Source organism: Corapipo altera, unplaced genomic scaffold (genome assembly GCF_003945725.1).
Source record: "Corapipo altera isolate COAL_440 unplaced genomic scaffold, ASM394572v1 343, whole genome shotgun sequence".
NCBI lineage: Eukaryota > Metazoa > Chordata > Aves > Passeriformes > Pipridae > Corapipo > Corapipo altera.
Window position 1 is genome coordinate 372,637 of NW_020884913.1, and position 15,637 is coordinate 388,273.

General features: G+C 56.4%; 1 long non-coding RNA gene across 1 annotated transcript in view; it reads left to right on the forward strand.

Annotated features, from left to right (window-relative positions):
* LOC113952452 overlaps positions 1 to 13,912 on the forward strand; it is a 44,520-nt gene extending 30,608 nt beyond the window's left edge. The window contains exon 3 of the long non-coding RNA XR_003529551.1: positions 13,079 to 13,912. This is a non-coding gene — a long non-coding RNA (uncharacterized LOC113952452). The remainder of the gene's footprint in view (positions 1 to 13,078) is intronic.
* The last annotated feature ends 1,725 nt before the right edge of the window (positions 13,913 to 15,637 follow it).

The following is a 15,637-nucleotide window of genomic DNA, read 5'->3' on the forward strand; positions in this document are numbered from 1 at the left end:
CCTCCTCCTCCCTTCATCTTTAAATACCACCCCGCAGATTTCAAGGAAAAAATAAATGCCCTTAAAATGGCATCATTTTGTGGTGCCTTGGGGGCTATTTATATTTTTTATTGCTCCCACAATTTTATAGAATAGCCTTTTTCATGAAAACATCAGTGTGTGTGTGTGTGTGTGTGTGTGTGTGTGTGTGTGTAATTAACCCAGCCACCATCTTCAGAAAGCAATTTTATAGCTGGGTGTCGGGCAGGGGAACGTGGGGCTGGGATCCAACTACCGTGAGCCCTTTCTGGGGCTCTCCTGGCCAGTTCCAGGCTGATCTCGAGCTTTTCATCCTAACCCAGTTTTCCAGACTGTGGTGGAGGCTGTCAGCTTGGTTTTGGGAGAGTTATTCTCTCCTGGAACTGCCACGATGTCATAGGAAAAGACATTTCTCAGTAATGAAATAAGTTAAATGTCCAGAAAGCTGGTGCACAGAGTGAACGAGATGGATTTCCTGCCCATCAGGATTTTGCCTGTAGGTGTTAAGGCTAGAAGGTGGATTTTGGTGTTGGCCAGCCCAGTCCTTGCTGTAGCTCAGAGCTGGGCTCAGCCCTGGAGCTCTGCTGGCACATTCTCCTCTCCCATCCCCGTGGAAAATGAACCAAATCTCTCGACTTCCGACTGAAATGTAAGATGTGAGATAAGTATTTACTGGAAGGCTCCTGTTGCCAAATAGCCTGGAGACCCTTTCCTTCCTCCTGAACAAGAGCAGGAAGTGTTAACTGCGTCTCTGGGTGGTGCTGGGCTTGATACGTTCTGGTCTGAGGTGAGATTTGCACCTTCATCACAATAACAACGACCTTGAAGGATGCACAAACCCCCTGCCTTGTGTCAGGTGTCCTCCAGCAGCTCCCAAATCACCTCCTCTGATGTTTGGGTACCCCCTCAGCCTCTCAGGTGGAAAAGCAGTAAAATGGTGGCTTCTCAGAGATAAACCACCTTGATTCTCCAAAACCCTGAGCCCTCCCTGGATCAGCACCCTGAGCCACGCTGATGGTCACGTTTGGTGTGTTGATGCTGCTCCTCTGCTCCTCCCCACATCCCTCTGGCAGTGCCAGGGGCTCAGCCGGGCAGAGGGGACCCCGTGCAAGATCCAGCTCCTCCCTTTCCATAAAGACCCACCTGGAGCCATGGGGGCTCTTGTGGGGGGGTATTCCTTCACTCCCACTACAAGCCATCCCTCGTGGCTTCCTTGCAAAGCTGGTGACACCTCCCTGGTGACACCTCCATGGCAGAGGCGAGGGGGGCACCCCACAAGGGGTGGGCAGAGCCCTGAGCCTGGCTGTGCTTTTTAATATCTGTGCTCCAAGTGCAAATGGAGTGGGGCTCCAGCTCCAGAATGTTTGTCTTGGAGATTAAATCTGGAGAGCCTCCGGTCTCCAAGTCCATGCCGGGAAGAGAGGGACGAGGAGGGAGGGAGGGGAGCCCTGCCCTGCAGGGACACACACCTTGTTAACCCTCTGCAAGCTGCCAGCTGGAAAATGGAGGGCTGGAGGGCAGGGAGAGGGAGAAAGGGTGGGGAAACGTGGGGCTCTGAGACAGCTTGGGAAAGGTTGGCACAGCCTGAGTTGCTGCACCTGCTCGTGAAGCTTTTGCAGGCAGGAATCTTTCCGTGCTCCTTCTGCATGGTGGGGTGTTCCCGTGGGAGCAGTGATGCTACAGCCAGGAGAATTCCTTCTGGAAGTGCAGAGCAGAGAATTATGGGATGGTTTGGGTTGGAAGGGACCTTAAAGATCATCTTATTCCAACCCCCCTGCCATGGGCAGGGACACCTCCCACTAGCCCAGGTGGATCCAAACCCCGTCCAACCTGGCCTTGGACACTTCCAGGGATGGGGCAGCCACAGCTTCTCTGGGCAACCTGTGGCCTCACCACCCTCACAGGGAAGAACTTTTTCCTTATGTCTAATCTAAACCTACTCTCTGTCAGTTTGAAGCCCCTGGTGCAGGGTCAGTGTGTGTGAGACCCTCAGCCTGGGCTTCCCATGGCTCGTGGCTTCTCCTGCAGCTCTCTCCTCAGAGGGCTGGGTCCTGCTCTAACTGCTCTGCTGCATCCCAGCCCTCACTCTCCATCACTTGTACCTTCCCCAGCAGGTGTAAGTGGCAGGGGGACCTTCTCCCCCTGCATGTCCTGGCCCCCTGGGTGGCTCAGAGCATCTCAGCTGCAGCACAACCTCCTCCTCAGGGCTGCCTTTAAGTCTGAGTGCCCGGGGCAGGCAGGAGGGAGGGGAAGCATCTCCCGTGTCCCATTGCAGGAACGTTCCCAAACACTCCATCCCGTGTACAGGGAGTACTCCAAGTGCTCCTGCAGTGCCAGGGCTGGGCCTGCAGTGCTGTTTGGGGAAGGGATCGTGCTCGGTGCCCACATGCCTCTGGCACTCCTGCAGCAGGTAGGCTGTGTTTGTCCTGGGGCCTGGCCCCGGGTGCTGGCAGCTGGGGCTCAGCCAGGCTGAGATGTGTGTTATCCAAGGATTGCTGAGAGGCCAAGCCTGCTCCTTGTGCTGATGAAAAACGTGGCTTCGAGCAGTTGTACCCAGTGTGAGCTGGTGGAGCTGTGCCAGGGGGCGGGTGGAAGCTGGGGGTGCACCCCCTGCTCTGTGGGGTGGGAGGTGGGTTCAGCTCCACCATCGTCAGGGAGAGGCTTTAAGGAGCCTCGAAGGGCTGGAGCTGGTGGCTCTCCCCCTGCTCACAGGGTGACTCAGGGGGCACAGGTGGGGGTAGATGTCTTATTTTTCCCTCTTATTTTTGTTGCTTGAAGTATTTGGCTCGTTTTAGCATGTTGTGGCGTGGGGATCTGCCTTCCAAATGACTGTCTGGTCCAGGTTTGGGACTGGGGACAATTTGTAGAAGAAAGGCCATAAAGCTGGCAAAGCACAGGGGCTGCTCCCCACACAGCTCCTTCCACTGAGTCCTCCCTTGCCCTCAGCAGCCCAGCACGTGGGATGGATCAGCTGCCTTGCACATGGATCTCCATCAGGAAGGGAGGTGTTTTCACCTGCCTGCATATCCAAAGGTCTCCAGCTCCTGAATGTTGGGCCAACCTTGTCTCCACCTTCTGCATCCAGCCTGAGAGGGAAAACTCGGTGGGCTCAGGGCTTGGTGGCTGGTCAGCTCTGCTCCTGCAGAGTCCTCCTAGTTAATCTAAAAGGCAGAATTTAATTAAATGAGATGTAGATCTCATCTGCTGGGAGTTCTCCTTGTGGGCACCGTGCCCTGGATTGTGGCCAAGGCAAGGAAGGGAGCTGGGGGAGGAGGAGGAGGAGGAGGGAGGAGGAAGGCTGGGCAGTGCCTTCCTTTCACTTTCCTCCAGCACTGGCCAGGTTTTCACCTCACCTGCCCTAAGGATGGGGCTGGGATGAAGCTGTTCAGCCCTTCCCAAACCCCACCTTGGTGGCTTCAACCATAAAACCACAGCCAGGAGCACAGAAGTGGGTGTAGCTTGGAAAAAAACAGATTTTATGCCTGCCATCCTTTTATTATCCCATGAAAATGTCTTTCTTGGAAGCTTTCTTTGTTTTTGCTGTCTGTAGTGCTGGGAACTGGGAGCAGAGAGCTGGAAGGTGTCGGGAAGGGGGACAGGCAGGGCTGGACTGGGACGTACTGGGGATCGAGGATGGATGCAGCTGCACCCAACCTTCTTCCTCCTCAAATCAAAGTGATGATGTTGGGGACTAAGACTCCTTTTTGGGAGCAGGAGAGGCCCTGTCCTGGGCTGGACATGGCAGGACCCCCTCGAGGTGCAAGCACGAGCAGCCTTCCCTCAGGAAACACCCTGGCTCCAGCAGGGAGAGCCTATTAAAAGGGAATGGGCCAATCAATAAATCAAGGCACCTGAAAAATGAAACCAGGGGGTTGGGAAAAGAGGTTTTCTTCTTTCTTTTTTTTTTTTCTTTTTCCTCAATTAAAGCAAACAACCCCCCCTTGCAGGCGGGGCTGGCGCGGGCGCTGCGCAGGGCCCAGCTCAGGGTGCTGCTGAAATGAGCTCTGTAAATCACAGCTCTGATACCTGGAGGTGTTGAAAGGGGAGCAGCTATTCCCCAGCTCGGGAGGGGAGAGGGCTGGGAGTGCCCATTCCTTCTGGAAGGTGCATTTTTCTCCAAAAATCCATCTCTACATGAATCTTACGTTGACATCAGCGAGGGAAAGAGGATGCTTGTGAGGGTGGATGGATTGGGCCAAAGGGATTTATCCCAGAGGTTTTGGGTAACAAATACTTGGCTGTATCCCTGCTCTAAGCAAACCTGTTTGGCTCTGGAGTGTTTTCAGGCTCTTTAATGGGACCCTTGAAACTCCCTCCTGGGAGGTTTTTGGGACCAAATATCGGGATGCTCTTGGAGGGGTGGTAGCACTGCCCTCGTTGTTGGGGACATGGTTCAGTGGTGGCCTTGGCACTGCTGGGTTGATGGTTGGACTTGATGAACTTTAAGGTCCTTTCCAACCTCAGTGATTCCGTGACTGTGTGGGGCAGTCGCTGCCTTTTGGCTTTCCCCTCCCCACGTCCCAGGGATGGAACACGACGGCTTTGTCCCGATGACGGGAGCAGGAATTCGTGGCTCTACCACACTCTGTGCTTTAAACTAAACAGCAGAATACCTGGAATGACTGGGAATAAAGCAGGAAGGGTGCCCAGCCAGCGTGTGCCCCGTGGCTGAGGGCAGGCCGGGGCGGGCCGAGCGTGCCCTGGCAGCAGGAGCTCGGGGCTGGCAGCAGCACCGTGTCCCCCGGCCGCAGGCACCGCAGGAACGGCTGCTCTGCCCCGTAAAACCCCTGAGGTTTGAGCCCTTTTCCAGGTGCACGTCCCTGGGAGCCCCTTCCCAAGCCTCTCGCCCGGGGGTGGCACCGCGGGGCCGCTCGGCCGAGGCGTCGCCCCGAGGAACAAGGAGCTTTTCACTGGGGCGCTTTTTTTCCTGACCTACAATTTTTTATATTCCTGCGTCGAGTTTTTAAGTTCCAGCCCGTTGGCGTTTCTCAGCCAGCAACGGTTTCAAAAAAATTCCTGATTAATTCTAGGAAAGGCCGGGCTGAAGGGACGTTTCTCCGTGCCCTCCGCTGAGGTCACGGCATGGCCGGTGCTGTGCCCTCCCCTCCTGCTGGGAATGGTCCTGGGGGCCTTTTGGGGGTCACCAAACCCTCACCTCGACCCTTCCACGTCCCGGGATGGAACTTTTAAGCCCAGAAATCCCGTGTTGTCCCTGCTGAGGGCTGGTGGGTGGATGTTGGGGTGACCCACGAGGACCCTGCCCCGGTGTCCCGGGGTGATCCCAACCCAAGCATGGCCACATGTGGAGGGGTTTCACTCCCAGAGTGATCAGCAGTGGGTGGTGGGTGTGTAAGGAAACTTCTTTTTTTTGTTTGTTTTTTGAAGCCAACTAAAATTATTTTGGAAAAATTGCTTTTTCCCAATTTCGACGAATTCTAATTAAAACAAAGACCTTTTCCTTATGCTTTTCCCCCTTCACTTGACACCCCGCAGGGCAGGAGGTGGGGGATCCATGTCTTTGGTCACTGTGAGTTAAAACTGAGATCAAGAGGGAATGAGGAGAGCCTGGAGTAGGGCTCCAAGTGGGATGAAGGCTCTGCCCTGACTCCTCTCCCTGATTCCTGAGGATGGGTTTGGGCTGTGTGTTTGTTTGATGGAGGGTTACTTTGATCTTGGGTTGGACTGGACCAGCTGTGAGACTTGGTTGTTTTATCCATGTTTTCTGTTCCACTTGAAGGGAAGTTGTTTAAATGTAGTAATTTTTAAAAATCCCTATTTTTTTATGCCTCCCCGTTTTTATGCCTTATCATTTGCAAACAAAGGACCAGTGAGTCTGTGGTGCAAACTTCTGCCTTGATTTATGCACATAAGAGATTTTTGTTGTTGCTCTCTGGTTTCAAGGACCCAGAAGGGACAAACAGCCTGAATTTGCTCCCCTCTGAACACCACATTTCAGATGAGGGCAGTCGCTGAAGGTTCCCGCTGAAGGTTCCCACCCTTCCTCAGCACCGAGCCCTAATCCTGGCCCCAGGGCCCATCTCGCTGCAGGTGAGAGGTAACTTTACCTCCTGATCCGGTGCTGAGGTGCATTGTGAGAATTAAGCAGTGTTTTGCTGTGCTAATTTCCCGCCGTGGATTGTATAATTATCTTTTTATAGGGCTGGGTGTGTTCCGGCCTCTCCTGCCGCGCCGAGCGGTGGCTGTGCCTGGGTGGGACAGGTTCTGGCACACCTGGCTCTGGGCTGGCTTTGCTCTGGGATTTTGGGAATTTAACTGGGGACCGAGGGATGGAGGTGCCCTGGAGACTCCCCAAGAGTTGCACTTTTTGCATCCCCCACTCCTGAGCCTCCCCAGTTCCTCCCTTCAGGAGCAGCAAACCTTGGTGTGTCATGGGACTGCTGGTGTGCTGGGAGTGATGGCACTTGGAAAAGGAGGCTCCTGCACTCAGGGAGTGCAGCTGGATCGTGCCAGGGCAAGTTTTGCTGCTCTTGGATGAGTCCCACCAGCATCTCTGGTACCAGCAGTTTCCACTGCGCTGGGAGAGTGATGCTGGTGGGATGGGCCTCACCCTGACCAGCTGGGGAGGCTTCTCCCCTCCCTCAGGGATATCAGTTCTTTTTGGATAAGAAGATAAAGGTCTTAAAGCTGTGGTTTAAAGCTCCATAGTGAGGCAGGATCCGTCCTGGGTGAGCATCTCCCTCTGCTCTGCTTGCACTGGGTGGCTGTGTCAGCTCTGCCTTGGCACTTCACCGGAATTCCAGATCCTCATTTTTCATGAAGAAGGAGGGGAGAGAGGGGAGAAGGGGGGCACAGAGAACTAATCAGCTTAGGGTCAGAACAGGAAAAAACACTGCTTAAATTGGTAATCCCCTGGGATAGAAATCAGCTCAAAGCTGGAAAAGAAATGTGCAGCCAGATGGTTTTTCCTCCTTCCCTTCCTCCCATCCTCAGGGGGACCGGTCTCAGAGGGCAGGGGGTGGTGGCAGGGCACCACTCCAGCGTGGCTTTTGCATTCTTGTTTGGGGTCACTCCCTGGTTCAAAGCTTTCCAGAAAACACCTTGACCCACATGTGAGGACTTTGGGCATCCCCAAGCCGTGGGGAGCAGAGCTCATCCCTGGGATGGGACCCTGTGGGATGCACAGCCAAGCCCATCACCATGGAGCCAGACATGGAGGTTTTGCAGTGCTTTTCCCATCCTGTGAGCCAGTGCCATGCTGCACCAGGATGGGAGTGGAGAGAGGTATGGGAATGAGCACAGTACCCCCATTAATCCTTTTTATCCTGGAGATCCATCCCTGCTGAGCTTTTTTTGGATGCAAGAGGTGCTGCAGAGCATTCCTCCGTCTGCTGGCGCAGCAAGCAGGTGGAGAAGAAGAAGGGCGAGAAGAAGAGGGGGAAGAGCCCTCCTGCTCATTTGGAAGAGCCCAGGGATCAAATGGATCATCAGGGCTCCTGCTGATGACAGAAACCAAGGGGAGCTGCTCATCTGCCCACAGCAGGGGCTGCTGGAGTTCCGGCAGGAGAAGCAAAAACGCCGGGAGATAAACAAAGTTCGTGCTCAGGGAACATCATTCTGCTGCTCGGGCCCATCCATCAGCCTGTCAGAGGGTTATCACTGTGGGGATGCTTTTAATAAAGGAGCAGAACTGTCATTGGGTGCCAGAGCCTTCCCGAAACCTGCGGCAGCCGCTCCCGGAGTCCGGGCTGGCCCAGCCTGACATCGCTCCCTGCTTATCACCGGGCTGCAAAAATGAGGGAGAATGGGACTTTCTTCATTCTTTCACCTGCCTGTCAGTCTCCAAGTGACACATGGCTTTCAAGAAAGAGCGTGGCCTTTTCCTGCGGGGAAGGAGGGGGAAAATTGCTCGAAAGAGCCGGAGAGGGAGGCGGCACACGCAGAACAGGTTGGAGCATGGGAGCGAGAAAGTCCTCGGGGGTGTTTCTGCTGGGGGCTTCAAAGTTCTATTTTTAGTCTTCCTTGGGGTGAGCACCTGCACTGAGGTCTGGGTGGGTTGGTCAGGGCTGGTATTTGAGGAGGGAACTGCAGCTGGTGCTGGGGGTGATGCTTTGGGAGCAGCGGGTGCCGTGCTCTGAGTGCGTCCCAGCGGGACTGAGCTGCTGCCAGTGCTCACCTGCATCCCTGGCATCTCTCCTGGGCCCCCATCCCCTGGGACTGCCCTGGCCATCACAGCCATTGCCTTCCACACCTCTGCAGAGCAGGACGCTGCTGTGGTGGCCGGGGGGCCCTTCCTGCAAACTCTCCTGCTGCACCTCAAGCCTGTGAGTTTTTTTCCAGGTGTCGGTTCTTAGGAGGAGCTCTCCAATACCCTGTGCTATTTTTGGGTTGAAGAGGGGGGTCTCACACCGTCTGACCCCCAGATTGCCCAGCCCTGAGCATCCCCTCTCCCCCCGTGGGGTGCAGGGTGGGTGTTTGGTGGCAGGGATGGTGTGTTGGTGACTCAGGAGGGGCAGGTCGGTGACTCAGAGCTGACAGCACCTGTCTGGGCCGCGGTTATTTATTAACACCCTACCAGAAAGGGCGGCCTGGGAACAAACCACTTGCTTCGCTTCCTCTGTCTGAGGAGGTTTAATGACACCTCTCCTGAGGCTCTCTGGGGTTTTGGCAGGGCTCTTGTGTCTCATGCTTAGGTTGGTAAATGGAGATAATCTCTTTGGACTGAAACTCCGGGAATTAGGTTGGCTCTGGCAGCAGAGCCCGGTGGTTTAAGGAGAAGGCTCGGTGGTGTTGCAGTGGTGTCAAAGGGCTGCACCCAGCCTGGGGGCTCCTTCATGGCCAGTGTAAAGCCTCCTGGAGTGAGACACCTGCTCCAATCCTGGCATTCCACTATAGATCAGGCAGCAAAGCTCAGGACCCCCTGACCTTGCCCAGGGAAGCTGTGGCTGCCCCATCCCTGGAAGTGTCCAAGGCCAGGTTGGATGGGGCTTGGAGCAACCAGGTCTAGTGGGAGGTGTCCCTGCCCGTGGCAGGGAGTGGAATGAGGTGGAATGGACTCTAAGGTCCCTTCTAACCCAAACCATTCCATGACTCTATGATGCAGCACGTCTCACAGTGCTGGTGATGGAACAGGCAGCATGGCAAGAATGTTTTCCCCAAGGATCCCAGATTCCCACCCCTGGTCACCTCCTGGCTGGGCTGGGGATGTGAGCTGGCCCGTTGTGTGGGGTTCTGTCTGTGGTGGAGCAGCCGAATGGGGAGCAGGAGGGGAGGAAGGAGTTGTGAGGAGCCCCATGTGAGGTGGGACCCGTGTGAACAAGCAGAGAGTGATGGGAACAAGCAGAGAGTGATGGATGGGTCCCCTTGGCAGCACAAGGGTCACACCCTCACCGACCTGCCCTGGTGGCTGCTCACTCTGGGGGGACAGTGGTGGCAGGGGACCCTGTGCAGGAGGCTGCCAGGCTCGGGAGGACACCGTGCGTTGGCGGGCACAGGCTGTGACTCAGCGGGGCCGTTTCATCTCCCTCAGATCTTTTGCTTTTTTACTTTTCTTTAATCCACTTGCCTCACTGACTTTATTTCAGTGGCTGGGTTCACCGAGGAGCACTTTGGTCGTTAAGCACGTCGGGGCATGTGGATAAACCTGCGTCTCTGAACGGGAATCGCTTTAAAGCTGGGATCAGATCCCTGCCTGGGTGTGACGGGCACAGCACGACCCCAGAGTCCCTCCTGCTGCCCCTCACCTCCATCCTGCCCTGCTCCCTGTTTGGAAGGGATAAGGCCAACCACAGTGTGCAGGTTGGACATCCCATCCCTTTGCAGGTCCCTCAATGTGTCCAGGTCCCAGTTTCCCCTCCACAGACCGGGACTTGTCAGGGCTTCCCTTCCTCTTTCCCAGGGTTGGGGCCAGGCCGAGCCCTGCCTGGGATGTGTGTGCAGGGGCAGTGCCACGAGGTGCTAAGGCAGCTGTGCTGGGACCGGTTCCTGCAAACAGGCTGTAGCTCTCTGGCTGCATTTTTCTAAATGCAGCCCTTTGGATGGGAAGAGTTTTGACAATAGAAGTGGAACTGGGGCATGTCTGAGCAGGGCGAGGGGTCTGAGGGAGGGACACCCGGAGAGGGAGCAGCAGGGAGGTGTGTGAGCCATAACGGGAGCGCTGCCAGGATCGTTTCCCTGCCTGTTGGTTTCCTTTCTTGTTTGCCTTTGCTGCCCACACAGTTTGTGCTCACGCTGTCGGTAGATGCTGTAGATGCTCCCGCCCCGATGCCAAAAGTCTCGTTCCTATTCCTGCGCTTTGCTCTGCTCCCGGAAAACACGTGTTTGGGGGGACGGGGAGGAGGCAGATCCCCCTCTGAAATGCGCAGACCATTATCCCTCCCGCTGCAGACTCAGCAGCTCCTCCTGCGTGTGCTCCGGATGGATGCACTCCCTTTCCCGGGATGCTGCTGAGTGTGGAGGCAGCTCGCGTCCTTGTTCCAGCGCCTGCTGCCTCCCCCCTGCTCTCCCGGGATGTTGTGGTGGGCTCTTGGAGAGAACAGCAGTGCGGGGGCTGGTGTCCAGGAGACACCGGTGGCCTCGGGGCTCGCAGTGTGTGGCCTGGCTGTGCTGCTACTCCCAGGGCACAGGGAAGCAGCTGATGCCTCACTGGGGAGTGTGGGGAACGTGGGAGGCAAAGGGAAAAAACACATTGCACCTGAGATGGTGCTGTCTGGGGAGATTTAGCGCTGGGGGATGTGCAGTGCTGGGGAAGGGGGAGGTCTATCCTGGGTGGGGTTCGTTCAGGTCACTCTGGTCTGGGCAGGGTGGTCCTTCACTGGGGGTGTCTCTGGGACAAAACAATGTTCTATGTTCCGCGGTGTGGGGCTAAACCGCGGCACTCACATGCCATTGAACCTGCCTGGGCTCCTTTCCCCGCTGAAGGGTGACAATGTGCCTAATCCACGCGGTAAGGACGTGCTGACGCCCCCGACGTGGGCAGGGGGCCATCCTGCAGCAGCCCCCATCGCTCGTGTTCCCGGTGCCTCCATCCCTGCGGCGGTGGCGGTTCCTGCACCATCCCTTGGTGCGGCCGCATCCCGAGGAGGGACCGCGCCGGCCCGAAGGCTTCGCCGGGGTGGGGGCATCAGGAAGCGCCTTTGATGTGCGGGCACTAAGAGGCTTTGAAATGAGCCGCAGGGCTGCCCGCCCCGCCGGGGAGGGGAGATAACACATCAGAGCCTGCGCCCAGCGCTGCGGTATCGCCCTTTATGGAGCGCTGATTGCTCCCGAGCGCCGCTCGCTCGGGGGAACTTCAAAAGCAGCGCTGGACCTGCAGCAACGCCCTGTGCAAAGAGTCCCGGGCCGGGTGTGCGGCTACACCCAGGGTGACGAGGCTCGGGGCCCTTCACGTCCCCACGCCTCGGTTTTTGGTAGATCTTTGTGGCCCACTGAGGTGGGTGTGAATTGGACGTGGTGGGGTCGGACCCTCTGGACGGGCACTGGGTGCCTCTGGGGTGCCCCCATCAATAGTTTAGCTCCCTGCCTGTCCCAGATCCCGCTGTGCAGTGATCCCCAGAACCTGGGAATTTGGGATTAGTGCCTTGCAAACCCCAGTGGTTCTCGTGAGGTGCCTCTGAACAGTCTTGGTGGGCGCTGGGTGCCTCTGGGGTGCCGCCACCACCAGTGTCTGAGCTCCTTGCCTGTCCCAGGCCCTGCTGAGGTGGTCCCCAAAAGCATTTGGGAATTTGTGGTTAGTGCCTTGGAAAGCTCAGTGATGCTCCTGAGGCAGGCAGATGCTCAGAGCAGGGGGCAGGATTTGCAGCTGCTCCCAGCATGTTTCCCAGCAGCACGGGAGTTAACAGGAGAAGTTGGGGGAAAGAGGAGGAAAAGAGTTTGGATCTCCTCCGCCCCCCCTGCCTTCCCCTGGCTGCTGCCATTTCATCAGGCTGTGTATTGGCCTCCCGAGGATGGAGCTGGGTAACACCACAACATAAACAGAACATCTGGAAGCTCTTAAAGGGTTTTATTTTTTAACACATTTACAAGAGCCAGGGACACTTGTGCAGAGAGCTCTCCAAACTGGGAGACGCTGTGCTCGCTCCTTCCCCAAAAGCCCAAGGCTGGTGGTCAGGCTTTTTCCCCTGGAGAAGGAGCTTGAGGGGCTGGTTTGTGCCTCCACACCGGATTGCTGAGGGGGTGGTGTCTGGGCCAGGAGGTGCCAGTCTTGCTTGCATATCCCTTGTGAGGTCCAAGGCAAACAGATGATAAGTGTGGCACGAAAAATGAGCATAAACCTCTCCCCTTCCTTCCGTGTGCCCCTGGTTGATGCTGGAGCAGGATGGGGAGTCAGGGAGGGTTTGCTGGGGAGAAAAGCTGTTTAATGATCTTATGGAGTGAACAGGGTGGGAATCAAAGAGCAGAGCAAATTATTCCCCACATGGACCAAGAGCTTGTCTGAGCCAAGTGGGAGCTGCCTGTGCCACGCTTGACAGTGGGATCTGGATCCTCCAGTTGATTTGAAAACTTGTGGGTGGAGACCCTATGGATAGAGGGATAAATGAGATACATTCTCACTCTGCTCTCTTGACTGTGTTTTCCTCTCCCTATCTCCTTCCAAATGTCTGTGACAGTCAGGAAGAGGAGCCCCTTTCTGCCCAGGGCAGCAGTGAGGGCACAGGGATGGGCACTCCTCCCGTGGAGTCCTTGGCTCTTGCACAGTGGTCCTGTGTCCTGGCTCTGTGCTGGGATGTTCAGTCCATGGCTTGCACATCCCTTGGACTGGGTGAGGCAGCCCACGTGCACACAGGCAGGATGAGCTGCTTTCCCTTCCTCTCCGTTCCCAGATGTTTTGGGAATTGTTTTGTCTGTGCACAGAAATGGCCATTTGGGTTTCTTCTGTCAGCCCCCAGCTCTGTCTCTTATCCACCCTTGTGCTGTCCTGCACCCTCATCTGCTGCCTCCTGATCCCACAGGAGCCCAGCCTTGGGGCTGGGGCTGCATCTCCTCCTCTACACAGTGCTCCAAACATTTTACTTGGTGACAGAGAAGAATCATGATTTGCTCCACCACAACCAGCTGCCCACGAGCCTGGACCTTCCGTTAACGGCGTGTTTTTCCTCCGCAGGGTCCGCGGTGAAGGCTCGGGGTGCAGGGACCCACGAGGGGACAGCCAAGGTGCTGCAGCTCTCACCGTGGCCAGGACAGCCAGGAGCACCCTCCCGAGGATGGGCACTTCAGCTGCAGCACGGGGAGAGGGACACGGGGACCAGCAGCTCACCCTGAGCTCACCGGGGAGCGATGGAGCATCGGGGGCTGTGGGAGGTCCTTCCCTCAACACCCGCCGAAAACAGCCCCAAAAGCAGCCCCTATGGCCTCACCGGGCTCCACAGCCCCTGCTTGCTGAGGAGGGGGTTCCCCCCAGTGCTGACCTCGCTCCTGACTCCCACACAGATCCGAAGGTCTTAATTAGCTGCTCTCTGCTGGGCTTTGGAAATTATCCCTGTGGGAAGTGCTGGCGATGGATGGATGGATGGATGGATGGCCAAGTGCTCTGGGGCCGAACAGCAGCTCGGAGCTTTGCTCTGTGAAGGACCCCAGTTCTGAGGAACCAGCTGTGGAGTTCTTTTGTCTTTTTTCTTTTTTACCTTTCTGTTCTTCTTTTTGATGCCTTTTGGGGGTTTTGGGTGTTTTTTGAGGACGGCTGGACCTGCGCTGGATCCTGCTGATGCCCACGGTGGGAACTGGAGGCCTTTGGAAGAGCCACGGGGCAGCAGAAGCTGAGTTGGTGGTCACGGTGCCCTGGGGTTTAAAACTGCCTGGCAGAGGCTCATCCTGGGCTCTGGGTGTTGGGTGCCCTCAGGAGGGTCTTCGAGCACTCACATGGAGCCCAGCCCAGGTGGGATTGGGAAACAGGAGTGGAGGGAAATGTCACCCTGAGAAACAATTAAATTTCTTAATAAACCGCCTTGGCTCTGTGAGTGCTGGATGTTGTTCTCCATTTGCCTTGGCTCAGCCACACTTACATCAGGGCCCTGTCCCAGGGCTGCCGAGGGGGGGACGCCTTGGATTGTACAGGAAACCAGTGCTTTGGGAAACTTCTGCCCTAACAAAGCCAGACCAAGAATTTAATGCCTTTGCTTTGCAGAGAAGTTCTCCCCTGTCCTTTCCCTCTTCCCTTTCTGCAGCCCTTAACCACCACTGCCTGATGGTGTGGCCTGGTGAGCCGTCCCCAGCACACCTCCTGCTCTGAAAGCCACTGAAATCCAAATTATTTCCCCTTAAATCCTGTTGTTTCATGTCCCTGGACTGTGTGCCCCCTCCCACCCTCTGCACCTGATGCAAAGCACCGGGAGGGACAGATCCAGGGAGAGATCCAGGGATGGAACAGGGAATCCCAGAGCCCGAACGTGGGCTTTTTGGAGTTCCTAACTAATATTTTCCTCAAAGGCCCCGTGCCTTTGGTGTGGGTCAGTCCCTCGTTCCCGGCTCGTGCAGAGCAAACAGGGAGCCAGGCCGTTAACGGGGAAGGGCGTGGGGCTGCACTGCTGTTTACCTGGGGAGCCAGCAGGAAAACCTGCCCCTCACTCTTCCTAGTAAATACAAACTGGAAGCACGGACCAGCTCATGGGGATTTATTAGTTTGCTTTACCAAATGCAAATATTAAGACCAGTTAGGCCGGCCTGGGGGCTGCCTTTTGCCTTTTGCCTTTTGTGTGCTGTGCTGGCGCCTCTGGGTGCTGATAAGGGGGTGCCCTGTGCTCGGCCAGTTGTGCTCAGGGGGTTTCTTTTGTACCAGTTCTGTGTCCCTTTGGCTCAGGACTGATCCTGCCAGGGGCTGAGCACCCAAGGCTGCTGTGCCTCAGCCTCCCCAGCCCTGACCTGGGGATGTCCCCGCTCGGGTGAGCTCCTCTCTGGCACGTCCCAACCCACCCCGTGCCCTTGGCACAGTTTGCAGCTGGTGTTTGGGTTTGTGGGGCCAACCTGCAGCAGGTGAGAGCTCCCTGTGCTTGTTTTCACTGTAAAGGGTAACACGTGATCCTGCTGTCATTGAATCCTTGAATGGTTTGGGTTGGAAGGGGCCTTAAAGCTCATCTTGTTCCACCCCCTGCCATGGGCAGGGACACCTTCCACTAACCCAGATTGCTCCAACCTGGCCTTGGACACTTCCAGGGATGGGGCAGCTTCTCTGGATAACCTGTGCTAGGGCCTCACCACCCTCACAGGGAAGAATTCCTTCCCAATCTCCAGTCAAAATCTTCCCTCCTTCACCTTAAAGCCATTCCCCTGCAGTTCAGCAATTCCCTGCAGGGTAATCCCAGAGCCTGAGCCAGCTCCAGCTCCAGGGAATACCATCCAGGACCACCCCAGGCATGGCTGGAGGTGCAGGTGGTGCTGGGATCAGGGATGGCTCGAGGCAGGGATGTGCCCCAGGGCTCAGGGTATGGATGCTGGGGATGAACAGATGGGAGTGATGGTCTGGAGAAACCGGATTTATGTTTCCTCAGCTTGTTAATGTGAAGATCCTGTTCCACAGAAGGCTCAGTGGGCAGAAGGCCCCTTCCTTGCTTTCATCCTATTGCTTGGGAGAAAGGGGGAGTAGAGTCCAGCTGGGATGGGGAGGGTTTGAGAGGAGGAGGAGGAGGAGGAGGCCAGGTGAGCAGCTGGGGGAGCACAGACCAAACCC